Source organism: Pteropus alecto, unplaced genomic scaffold, assembly GCF_000325575.1.
Source record: "Pteropus alecto unplaced genomic scaffold, ASM32557v1 scaffold24, whole genome shotgun sequence".
Lineage (NCBI taxonomy): Eukaryota > Metazoa > Chordata > Mammalia > Chiroptera > Pteropodidae > Pteropus > Pteropus alecto.
Window position 1 is genome coordinate 21,177,927 of NW_006439192.1, and position 13,694 is coordinate 21,191,620.

Consider the following 13,694-nt stretch of genomic DNA (forward strand, 5'->3'; position numbering starts at 1 on the left):
TAGCCTCAGGCCTTTGCATCACGGTATCCATAACTACATTTGCTTCCTTTCTCACGCAGGGTACTCAGCAGACTGGACCTGTGATAGGAATTGAGGCTCCTTCTGGCTTTTAGCATAGGGTGTTGAAAGGGTTTAAAAATCTTGCTGCTGTTGATGCTGAGACAACAGAATCAGACATCCAGTGAGTTTTAGTTATGGAAGCTGGACCACCTCCACTGCTAATCAGACAACCAGAAACTCTATTTGAAGTAATTTTTGGGAAAGCTATGGAGTATATTAAATGTTAGTGTCAATTTTTATAAAAACGTCATATTAATTTGTTTTTGGTCCCCTGTAGTTGTAGCCTACAGAAAATCCGAGTATGGCTTGCTTGTTCAGTTATTAAGTTCTAAAGGAGAACAGTTGTAGTAAGGAAAGAATTCTCTTGGCTCACATGTATTAATATTACCTTATGGCCCCATAGGACATACATGATTGTAAACATAACCTTGTTTCATCCCTAACGGCAATCTCTAACAGTATTATCTGATGGTTTATATCTTTATAGAAAGAGTAGGTCAGCCTGGTTTGGGATACTGCCTCTCCTACTTATTAGTTATATGTCCTTGGGCAGTCACTTAACAGCTCTGAGCCTCAGTGTCCCTCTGTGTAAAAACAAGGGTAGTAACACCATTCAGGAATTTTTTTTAGAAATAATATATTGTGCTTATTGTACCTAATATGTAGCAGGTATTCAATAAGTAAGTAGTATGTATAATTAATTAAAATCTCAGGTATCCTGTACTTTATACTCCTGGTAAGCATCATAGATACAGCTTGCATTGCCCTAGTTCACAGCCTTTTTATATTTTCTCTCAGACTACCTCAGAGACCACTGAATCAGAATCTCTAAGCTTGTGGTCTTTAAACTTTTACTGCTGAAGAATCACCTGGAAAATTTGTTAAAATGCAGATTTTAACAAATTCCCTGGCCCCATCTATAAAGGTTCTAATTCTGTAGGTTTGTGATAAGGCCCAGAATTGCATTGTGAAAGGCATCGCATATTTTTTTGACCCAGGTGATCAGACTGACCACGGTTTGAGAAATAAGTCTCTGTGTATGAAATGGCCTGTATTTGCCTGAGCTTTGGCATCTCATGATGCTGCTACTTGGTTATCACTTATCAGGTAGTCAATTATGTTCAAAGCATTATGCCAGGATCTTTACACACATTATGTCACTTTATCTTAACGATAGTCTTATGGTACAATAATTAGCGTCCTGGTTTTATTTTGAAGAAACTGAAGCTGCAATATCCCAGATAGCTCCCTCACTCATATGTTTGTCATCTAGGCTGAGACCGCCGGAAAATCTGAAAGCTTACTATTGCTTATTCTTCATTTTGCATCAATCATTTTTTTTGTATACATATATACGAAAACATGTACACACAAATGCATATATATACTTATGCATATATGTATATATCCCTAAACAATATAGCATTATTTTTGTAAGATAAATTCCTATTGGTATATATTCTATAGTTTATTTATTTATCCTGCTATATAACACTCAATTGAATGAGTATAATACATGTTGAAGAATAACCAAGGACTAGGAATAGCATATATTGAGTCTGAATTTAATATTTAGAGTGGCATTATTCTGGAGTAAGTTAGTGAGTCTTTCTGAAAGCTCCTTTCAAATAAGGTAGAATTCTGAAAGGGACTTTTTGACTGAATAAAGAAGGGACTTGAGAAGCACCTCTTGGCATGGGTCATTATCGTAGCCCAATGGCTTTTGAGTGGGCATTAAACCTGGTCCAGTTCACTGCAGGGTCTAGAATGAGTTGTGGAAAGTTCAAGCAGGCTTAGGGTCAGGTGTCAGTCAAGTCTATTTGTGCATACATGAGACTGGGCAGTGGTTTCTTTTAGCGCACAATTAAATTATCTATTTCCTCATCAATATACATTTGTATTGTTTCCAGGTTTTTTGCCTTAAAAAAAAAATGCTGTGTGAACATTTTGAACATGTGTCCTGGTATATATGGGGAACTTTCTCAAGGAAATATACTCAGTAGCATGTCACAGTATATGCTCATCTTCTAGTTAATTAGGTAAAGCTAAATTGTTTTCCAAAGAGTTTGTGCTACTTTTCACTCCCACAGCGGTATATAAGACCTGCTTCTGTACAGTCCTGCAACACTCTGTTTCTTGTGGCTTGTGATGAATAAAACAATTTCTTGCTTGTCAATTTGGAATGTGACAGGAGAGTTGAATAAATGCAACATTATAGAACCTGTGCCGAATCAGCATTAGGGAACTTGAGGAAAGAACTTGGTTTATTTTTTTTTAATTTATTTTTTTGTATAAATGCCTTGCAGAGTGCTGGCACTTATAAATTTAACATATTCATATTCACTTGGTTGTAAAATTCTAACCCTGAACTGCCTTTCTATCTGCTTTGAGTATTTTTAAAAATCCTTAAAGGGCTCACGTATATTACATCTGCTCTGAAATAGGCGTAATTCCACAATCTATCATGTATGATTTTTGTGTGGCTTTATAATAATGGCTGAAAAGCATATGTAATGCTCATATAAATAATGAGGTTGGCTCATCAAAATAAAAGTGGAGGGATGCTCAGAGGCCAAGATTATAAGAAAAGACATAAACACACAAAAAATCTTTGCATGCCTTTAAGTACAGTAAAATTCCAGATATGCAATTATTTAGGGTGAGCCAGGATGCAGAACAGCTGTGTCTTTCTAGCTTAGCAGGTGTGGGGTCCTCAGCCAGTCTCTATGGTGGTGGCAAATTAAGGTCACTGGGAAAGGCAGGTCTTGCTGTTCCTGTCACCTCTTAATCATCTGAAAAATTATGCAGTGTTGTTCTGCAGGAAAGCAAATAAGCCTTTAAGGAGTCATAGAAGGATATGGAGAACTTGCAAAGTCCAAGGAGCATTGCAATACTAGGAAGAAAAATGTAGAATTTATCCTCTTTGCTACTAAATTTTTGGAATGAATTCTGCTCAAGCTATCGTGACTCTGAGTTACCATCTCTGGGGCCAGCAGCAGTCTGTGAAATTATGTGGTGCTCAGCTCTGTCTTTGAGAGACAGGTGTCTACTTCAGAAAACCAGCAACCCACTCAGCAGAACTCCTGACAAAGGCAATCAGAGACTGACTAGTCAGCATTTGAGTCGATTGTTGGAAGGCATCTCTGGGAGGCAGAACAGAAGTAACCAAACTTCCCTTTAGAAATAAAACCCTGTTTAATCCAAGAAATTTCTATTGCATTTCCATTATATTCACAGCAGCGAAGTGGGTGTTGTAGGGGAGACAGAAAAGAAGGAAGTCAGGGCGCTTGCTTCAAGGAGCTTGCAATCAGAGATGTTCTTTGCTTAAAAAGGGAAGAGAGACAAGAAGAAAAAGAAGTCACATCTGTTGTCCACCTAAAATAAGCTTTTATCCTCCTCGCCTACAGAATTATAATCTACAAACTTAACACCAGTGATTTTCAGAAAAGGATGGGCAGCAGAAATAAAAGAATTGGTACTTTCTTAGATGTATTTTACCAGCGAAAGAGAGAAAAAGTGTAGAACAGACAGCCTCTCTGAAAACATAGAGCTGGGGAAGAGTCAGGCCTCTCACACCAAAGAGATCACTGTCTTTGGAAAAGTGTTGCTAGCTTCTGTGTGTTTGACACTGCGGTGGGGTGAAGTGGACCAATGTCAGCCCAGAAAAATTGGAACAGCCTGTGTATATCTGGAAGCAAATACTCCACAGATGGAGAGAGAAGTGGGAGGTTAGCTCAGACCACTTGATTTTAATTAAACAGCTTTCAATTTTGTGAATTTGGAAAAGAAAAGGCAAACAGAACCGATAAAGTCCATGTGACATTGACCCTATTTCTTTAACACCTAAATAAAAAACGAGATCAAAATCTATTAGTGCCAACCATGGAAAATACATTGTGGTTCCTTTTCCTAGGGAAGATTGCGCTCATATTGCTAAGACCAACTATGAAGTATATTGAGATGCATAGAATCATAGAAGGAAACTTTAGTGTCTGTTGGAATGTATCTGAAGAGAGAGTAGACTTAGCCGTAATATTTGCTATTTAGGGATGTTTGACAGAGCACCTTTGAGGGAGGGGACACGGTTTCATGGTTAGTAGAACAGATGGACTAAAGGGCAGCTCCAGCTCTGCTTCTGCAATTGACTCCAGCACTCTTGAGTAGCATTTAGAATGCAGCCATCCAGAACATAGTGAGGCCAAATGCAGGAATCTTGCCAAGGTTCAGGTGTACACAGGTTGCGGGTGAACTAATTTGTTGCTTAGAACTAAAGCTGACTCAGCTTCTTTTTCTGCTGACCCTAGGGGTGAAAAGAGAGAGAGAGAGGCAGTCTATAATAGCCTCTGATATCTTTATTCCTGCCCTGACCTTATTAATGCCAACATGCTCCTCCCTCATCTCATATTTTTTCTTATTCAGGATTGATTAGCCAGGAAATATAGTAACAGCTATTCTGACATTCTAATATTGAACATACAATGTCTAGGTCAGTTGTCCTCAACTAATGGCGATTTTAGCTTCCAGGGGGACATCGGCAATATCTGGAGACATTTTGGGTTGTCACAACTGGGGAAGGGTTGCTACTGGCATGTGGTAGGTCGTGGCCAACAACGCAGCTAAATAACCTACAGCGCACAGGACAGCCCCCACAATTAAGAATTACTGGGTCCAAATATCAATAGTGCTAAGGTTGAGAATCCTGATCTAGGTTAAGATCTGATTTTTGCAGACAAAAACTTGGAAAGTTTGAGTAGGGGTGGATGAAATTGTGCTGGTGGACCTAATTTTATCAAGTTGGAATAGGCTTTATTTCATTGGTTGTTATGTATTAGCAGACAGTTTTTGTTTTTGTTGTCAAGATTTTTCTATTGACATGATCATCAGTTTTTTTTGTTTTTTTTTTTGAGAAATGTTGCAGATTGCATTGTGATAGTCATCTTGGTTCTGTCAGTTGTTGACTTTGAGGCAAAATTAAATTTCCTACCTAGCCCTCTAATCTAGATTCTCTTATTTTGGGTAAATGGGAAGAATCTCCCTGTCTAATAATGATCTTTTTTGCTCCTGAGTAGATTATATCCTCAGTGAGAATCAACAATATATTTGGATGGCTGTTGCTTCAATATTTATTTTCTTTTAACTTATTTCAATTTAATTAAAATAATTTTTATTTATAACTCAATTAATAACATCGCCAATACATTGGTTCAGTAAAGTGAGTCAAACAAAAGATTTTACTTGAAACCTGCAGAATTGTCCTACACCTGATTGTGTTTATTCTTCTTTCATGTTCTCTCAGTGTGATTGCTGCTTCTAGGGCAGATGGCACGATGGCTCATTTCACTGGGCTGAACTCCATCACTTTGTATATGGCACAGATTTGGAGCTTTAGTGCAGATGCCCAAATATTAGTTGTCCTTGAGTAAAAAACACTCTTACTAAGGATATCCTTAAATTATTTTTTTTCTCATCTTGAACATTTGGGCATGCAGATAAAATAGTCAACTATCTAATTAAAAACGTTTAATCAACATAAGTATCTACACATTTAAAATCCAATTATCACATAATCTAATATCTGAGCAGTACTTTTTGTACTTTTTTGTAGCTCTCTCCTACCACATATGTCATTTTATATTCTATCTATTTTTGACAAGTAGTCCTTTTGTATATGTGCTGCCAAAGTGAACACGAAAAGTTGTCCTTTTGAATTATATATGATGTTGTCATTGGAAATGTTACTCCATGCCACAGTGTCAATTCACACAATATTAAGAATTATTTTTTCCATTCATTTGAAATGTATATTTATAGTGTTCACTTGTAATTGGTCACATATCTCCAGAAATAATGATTATATCTGTTAAAATAATTTTCAAACAATTCTGAAGCATATTTCCATAAGCATCCAAAACTAGCAGTGATAGGTCATTTTTGTAGAATTTGTCTGCCTTAAACCATTTTTTGTCATTCATAATAAAGTAACTGAAATGGTATCCTCTAAGCTAACTAATTCTGTAAGTTCTAAAATAAAAGGTGATTCCCTCTTTTCTAAGGTACAATTTTTTTTTAGAGGAAAAATCTCTGACCTGAATATTTGGGCGTACAAAATATGTAAATGTGTATTTATCTAATTTGGTTCATTAGGTGTTATTATGAGACTTCTATTGCTCTCTGCTCTGAGTTACTCATTACCTGATTATAACTGAGGTTCATCTTAGCCTCTGTTCCAATCCCTGAAGGGGAGAAAAGTCTTTTCTTATTGCTTAAATGGAAACTCCATGAATAATGCTTGCACGGGGAAACTATAGAGCCCAGCTGCTCGTTTGTATGACTTCATCTTGAAAACACCACATGTTTACCCCCAGAGAGGTAGCAATATGTTTCTGAAATAATATGTAAATTAAAACAAAGCCTTAAGGAAAAATATGAATAAAATATTAAGCCAAAGTACATGATTTCCAGGTGTATATCCAAGACAGATTTTGACAAATATAAATATTTCCTGAGTAACTACCTTTATCTTCTGATGTGTATCCATAAGGTCATTTAAACAACATAAATGCAACTAAGACAATATCAAAGAGAATTCCACTTACATTTCAACCTCTGTGCTAACATTTATTACCTGGGTGACCTTGGACAAATCACAACTTCTTTTAAACTTTCTTTAACTCTAAGGATGTTTCTCAGGGTGACTGGCAAAAACACTGAGATAATATACTTGGAAATGCCTGGCATGTAAATATTAATTGAAACTGATTGGTAAAAGTATAAAACTTTGCTGATAAGTTAGTAGTTATTAGTTGTATCTTTGGTTGTTGATAACTTATTTCTACCATTTAGATAGTAAGAGTAGGGCATTTTTTGAGGGGCTGAAACAGTATTCTATATTTATAATTTGGGGGAAAATATAAATAGTTTTGCTTTCAAAATTTGAAATAATGAAAATCAGTAATGTATAACACATTTCAGGCTTTCTCCAAGTGGAGTTTTTCCTGGGTCCAGTTTTCAATGAAGATAGGCATATGAAAGTTTGCTTCTAAGTTGTGGAGTGCTTTATTTCCCGGAAAGTTTTCACATTAAGGCACCCCTTGTTCTTTGCTTAATTGGGCCTATGGCCATGTCTGAATCAGGTCAGAGTATAAACTTTGACCAACATGCTGAGACTTCTGGACAAGACAGCAAACTAGCAAAGGAGGCTGGCTCCCTTCCCTAAGCTCAACCTGGAAACACTACACAAGTAGCTGAGAGGAGACATGAAAACAGAACCTGTACAACAACTCCAGTGGTAACAAAGGGTGTTAAGGTCATTTTCTGGGAGGTGAACAGCAGTCTAAATTGGGAGAGAACCAGATGTCACTGACAGGGCTGCTGTGATTAGGAGCTTTCTGAATGTCTGCATTTCTTCATCCTACATTGCCCTGGAAGGATCGCTGTTTCTCCCTATGCCCTGTAGTGAGGTGACACAGCAGCCTTCTGCCAGCACCAGCGGCTGGGGCAGGTAACACGAGAGTGTTGGACAGGAGCACTATTGCTACCATCTCAAGTGGGGGAGGGAGTTCCCTCCCCTTGCTTAATGAACAAGATAATTACAACAGAGAGAAGCAGACCCCAGAAAGAGTAGTGCCTGGGCAGAAGTAATGGAGAGTTCAGTGAGGGGCAGGGTTGTGATTTGGGATAAAAATAGAAGCTTCCAGATTTGCAATAATAAAGTAATTTTCTCTAAGTAATTTTTATACCTCTTAAATGTACCAGGAGGAGAGCACATGCTAGGTCTAAGCTTTTATTTCTACTCCCAAATAAGTGCTACTAGCTAAGGTAATTAATAGTTCTAACACAATTGACATCTGAGGAGGAGTACTAGCCCTTTAAAAGAAAAGTAAGTACTGATGGACCTTACTAGAGGGAGGTGAATTATGACTCAGATTAAACAAAAATTTTAAATAAATAAGTATCTTCAGAGAGGAGGGGAAGGCATATAAATACAAAACAGAAACAATCAGTGAAGAAGAAGCAAATGGAGGTAGGAATAAAATGTATAACAGCAGAAAGGATATAGCCAAAGAACAAATCAGTGAGTTCAAGGATCTAGGTATGGAATTTTTCTAGAAGATACAATAAAGAAATAGAAAGTAAAAAACAAAAACAAAACAAAACAAAACAAAAACAAAACCAAAAAACCCTAAGAAGAACAAAAATATATAAAAAAGATAGAAATAGAAAGATCAACTTTGATCTATTAGATAAAGCTAAATGGAACAGATTTTTTTGTTGTTGAAATAATGGCTGAGAATTAAAGAAAGATAGAAAAATTAGATAGAAAGGGCCCATAGAGCAAAAGACAACATTGATTAGAAAAAACCCCAATCTTGATAGATTATATTTAATTTAAAATATCAAAGACAAAATTTTGAAAGGGTCTAGAAAAAAGTAAAATATTACAATACGTTAATTGACATCAAAATTCTCAATGGCAACAATAGAACATTAATGATTTAAAAATATTAAAGAACAGTAATCTCAAAACTAGAATTCTATATGCAAGTAAACTATTATTTAAATGCTAAGTTGACTAAAATAAAGGCATCTGAGATACACATACAAAGCAAAGACACATAAATATTTATAAAAATCTTTCTAAAGAAGGTACACTACAGAGATAATAAATGAGTTTAGAAAGAGTAAGCAATGCCTAAAAAACTTCGTGTAATTATTTGTATGTATCTTAAGCCAAAGTACATGATTTCCAGGTGTAGTTCTATCCAATAGACCTTTCTGTTGTGATGGAAATGTTCTATTTGTGCTGTCCAGTATGACAGTCCCTAGTATATGTGGCTATTAAGACATGAACTGTGACTAATGTGACCAAGAAACTGAGCTTTTAATTTAATTTTAATGAATTCACATTTTGAATAGCCATGTGTAGTTAGTGGTAATTACATTGTATAACATAATGCCATAATAACGTAAATAGAAAGTTCTAGATATACCAGTATATGTTCAGGAGTAGGAAGCAAGTAGTGATCAGAAAATTTTGGTAGCTGTCTGAGGTCTTTGTTTTGTAATAAATAGATATTAATGAGCTCTAAAAAAATTAAGTACAAGATTTAATACATTAGCAAAAAACAATAAAAAATAGACATTGAACTTTAATTTTCAAAGCAGAATGAAAAAAATCTATCAATGAAGGGCTAAAAGAGAGAAAAAAATTAACAAGAAGTAAGGATGGTATGTAGAAAATGTGAAATAAAATGACAGGAATAAATTATCATATGACAGTATTTAAAGTATATGTAAATAGATTAAAAATGCACATCAAATCACAGAGACTCTCAGGTAGAGAAAATAAGATACCCAATTGATTGTTAATATATAGACAATGTGATAGGCAACCTCTAAAATGGCTGAACAATGAATCATTGACTCTTATTCATACTTTTTTGTAATTTCCTCACTTTGAATGTGAGTTGTACCTAGTGCTCATCTTCTAATAAATAGAACATGGCAAAGGTTATGAAGTATCCCTTCTGAGATGAGGTTACAAAGAAGCTATCATTTTCACCTTGCTTTCCTTCTCTTTCATTCTCTTGCTAGCTTTCTCTAGGAGAAGACGGATGTCATGCTGTGAGCAGTGCTATGGAAAGGCCAACAGTGCAAGTTACCTAAAGGAGGCCTTTGGCAATAGCCATAGAGAAACTGAACCCTGCCAATAATCACGCGTCAGTGTACAAGTCAGTCCTCCCCCAGCTGAGCCTTTAGATGAGACTGCAGCCCCTGCTGACAAATATTGGCTGCAGCCTTGTGAGAAAGACCATGAGACAGAGATACTCAGGTAAGCCACATCTGAAATCCTGACTCACAGAAATGGTGTGATAATAACATTAGTTGTTTTAAGCTGCTAACTTTTAGTGTAATTTGTTATGTAGCAATAGATATCTAATGCAGATAATTAAAATAAAATACACAATAAGCTAGAGAGGAATGTTGGCGAATGTGTCCTTTATAATGAGAAATATGATTTACTTAGTGTCCTATGGGCCAAATAAATAACAACAAACACAAACCGAAAATATGGTCACGTTTCCATTAAGGCCTTGGAATCATTGGCTCTACTTGATCAGAACTGTGTTTTGGGTCATGAGGCACAGCAGATACTGTAGACTGACTCATTTAATACTCAATTTGAACTCCTTAATTCCTTGCCTTTTTGAATCATGGAGCTGGAAAGCTAATATTGAATTTCCAGCTTTCCTTGTTCAGATTGACAAATGCTCCGAGGGATTTTTTTTCAGCTCAGGGTATGGGATGGACATGTAGGAACATGATGTGGATTTACATTTCAAATCTACCATAGAACAGTATGGTTCTGATGCAGTCCCAGGTGTAAGGGATCTCTCCGAAACAGAATAGGAAGTGATCATGAGCATAGTTCTGGATAATAATACGAAGGCAGAAGTTTCCAAGGAGAGTTTCATTTTTTTCTAATTAAAAAAAATTTCTTTCCAGGAAAAGGCTTTTGCCTCACCCCCTGCTGTTCTTTCTGCTTTGACCATGAACATGACACTTGGAAGTGCAGAACTTCTTGCAACCATGACCATCGAGAGGAAAAACCATAAGCGAAGAATGGCGAAGCAGGAAACTGGAAGGTTCTTGGATTCCTGATGGCATTGTTAAGGTGAAGGATTAGTCTAGACTCCTTGTTAAATTATTAAATATTCCACTTATTGTTTAAGCCACTGTGGTAAGGTTTTTTGCTATTCACGACTGAGTGTATTCTTAACTCAAACTGGAGAATAATTTTAGATTTTTGTATCAAAATTTCCTATGCCATATAAAGTTAAACTAAATACTTTGGAGGAGGAATAAATTCCTTCAGGTTATGCCAGCCAACAATTGGAGAAATGAGGAGAATTTCATAATATTCATTCCAGATACCATTTTCGCTTTAGCAGAAATATAACAGACAAAAAAAGATATGAAAAATTAGTCAAGGAATATGTAAGATCCAATGAACCTGGGCTGAACTGTATCTAATCCCAGAAATTTCAATCTAGGTATATATAATAACTCAAAAAGGGCCTTTTTCAAAATTACTGTGTTTAACTTCAGGCTTATTAAATGGAATTCCTATGACTACCTGAAATCTGGTGTTAGAATGAGACCAATCTATCCAGTACAATGAGTCCAACTCTATTTTACCTGTTACTTTTGGTTTCTAAAAAATAAATGTAAGTTATAAATTTAGGGCACCATCCAGCAGCACCCAGAAAATTGTACACTAATGGTCTGAGCATACAGTAAATCTCCCTGTTTTACTTAGGGTACTTTGTGGCTAGAAATAGAAACCAAGTCTGGCTGGTTTAGATAGCAAGGATTTTATTAAAAGGATGTTGAGTAATTCACAGAATTGCCAGACTATCTGGAGAATCAGACATGGGAAATGGGCAGGCACCAAGAAAGGTGACAGATGACAACCATAGTCGAACTTCCATCTGGGACAGTCTAGCAGGATATTTCTTTTGTTGTGGAGGAACAATGAAGGCCAATGCTGGTTCTGGATAGTGCCACAAGCACAAGCCCTGGGAACCACGTCTGGCTCTACTGTCTTGGAAAGAGAAAAGTGTTATCATTGCCTCTGGAACAGAATTCTTTTCTGCCCCAGCTTCTTCGCTCACTTGCTCTAAACTCATGGGCTTCAGAGTTTGACTGTCTGAATCTAGCAATAAGATTAAATAAAAATTTAAAGAAATGAAAAGTGGACAAGATTTAGTAGTTACCATGTTCCAAATGATTCTTAATTTACTCCTTTATCCCCAGATTAATTTATTAAATAAGGGACAGTGTAAGAATGAAGCAAACAAAATAATTTTAAAAATTATGAAAAATGATTGATCATTGAATAATTAAATGAAATAATCAAGGAATACCAAAGACTTTAGTGTTTTACATGTATATAGTAAGAACCTAAATTAAGACCGGCGCATCTGTTGGAGTAACTTGGCTCTGAATGTAGTGCTGACACAGAAAAAATAAAATAAACAACTATCTTAACTTTCTTTTCCACCATGTTTCAGGCAACTCAGTCACATGAGTCTCTAAAAATCCCATGGTGACTGGGCATCTAGTCTGTATTTTTTTAAATATACAATTAGATTAAATGATTTAGAAACCCGTGTTCTCCTTATACCCAATATCTTTACATGGTCATTTTATATAGTTCAGTGTCTTTGGCAAATTACGTTTTTAATTTCACTTCCTCAAGACATTGTTCTCTTCTTTTTTTGTTAATTTTGATCTACTTCTTTTAGTTTCTATCACCTCATTTTACTGAGTTCCCATGATGTTCTGGGAAATGACTTACTGTTTTGTCATCTGAGTGGTTTAATTTTGTTTATGCTGGAGAGTTACAAAAGTTCTTACCAGAGATGATGCTTTACCAAGTTTGCATTATTCATGTATAAAGCAAATTCACAAATGTTTAAAGTTGGAGAGAAAGAAAACCAGGAATTTGGTCTAAAGGTCTTTCTGTGGAACCGAGGAAGACAGATGGCTTGGAAGATTTTTGGTGTCAGATCTGAACTGTAATCGGTCAAGAAGAGATATTTGCAGAACTGGGTGCCAAAACAGCACCCTAGGAATTTTCAGAGTTTCATTCTTGGAGAGCCTAAAAGACAATTTGAAAAAATGCTCACCCTCAAAAATTTTTATGCAAAATAATGAAATTCAGAGAAAAATTGAAAATGGCCAATTTCTGAGAATTTTACACGATGAACTGTGGTGTAATCGTTATATGTGTTAATAACTATTAAATGTTTTGAAGAATTTAGTTTGACTAAAACCAAGATTCCTTCTTTTCCCAAATGACTAGATTAGGTACCATCAGTATATGTTCTCACAGTGTTCCTTCATAATGTTAACCACATATACAATTTCTTTATTGTCTGTCTTCCCCTACTAAGTTTGTAAGTTTCAGAAGGCAGGAACTGGATCTACTTTGTTCCCTCTGTGTTGCCGTCACCTAGCAAATATGTGCTTGAGACATAGTAAATTCTGCATTATTTGTTGATTGGCAAATAAAAGCATGGGGGCAAATCAATTATATTTAGAAAAGTTCATCCTGATGATAGTAACTGAGAGTAGAAGGCAGAGTAACATAATTATTCTAGTTAATCGGTCTTATTTCTTGACTCCTCAAGGCTCTTGATAAATTTGACTCACTTCCAAGATTCTACATTTGGTTTGTAATTGTCTACTGCAAGTCCTTGAAAAGGACTGATCCTTGCGTCCAATAGACTCTTTATAAATATTTATTATTTAGATATTGTTTATTGTTGACTGATGTGGGAGTCTGAGCTGCAAAATTTTAAGATGAGCTTGGTCTAAATGTAATTGACTGGAATCTAGAGTTATCTTGAGCAGATATTAAACCTAGAATTGTTTCTAACATATTTATATATATATATGTTCTAACATAGTGTATATATAATACATACATAATATATAACTACATATAATTGGTTCTAACATATTTATATATTATATAGATGTTCTGTATAATCACAATGCACTAGGCCTGAGACAATATGTCTGAAGCTAAAGCAAACTTCTCTCCTATGACTGCTCTGAGATGACCT

General features: G+C 35.7%; 1 long non-coding RNA gene across 4 annotated transcripts in view; it reads left to right on the forward strand.

The window, feature by feature from the left end:
- LOC107195979 overlaps positions 1-13,694 on the forward strand; it is a 188,285-nt gene that overhangs the window by 164,522 nt on the left and 10,069 nt on the right. For all 4 annotated transcript variants that reach the window (XR_003047605.1, XR_001517291.2, XR_001517292.2 and 1 more), the window contains 2 exons: positions 9,655-9,892; positions 10,567-10,735. This is a non-coding gene — a long non-coding RNA (uncharacterized LOC107195979). The remainder of the gene's footprint in view (positions 1-9,654; positions 9,893-10,566; positions 10,736-13,694) is intronic.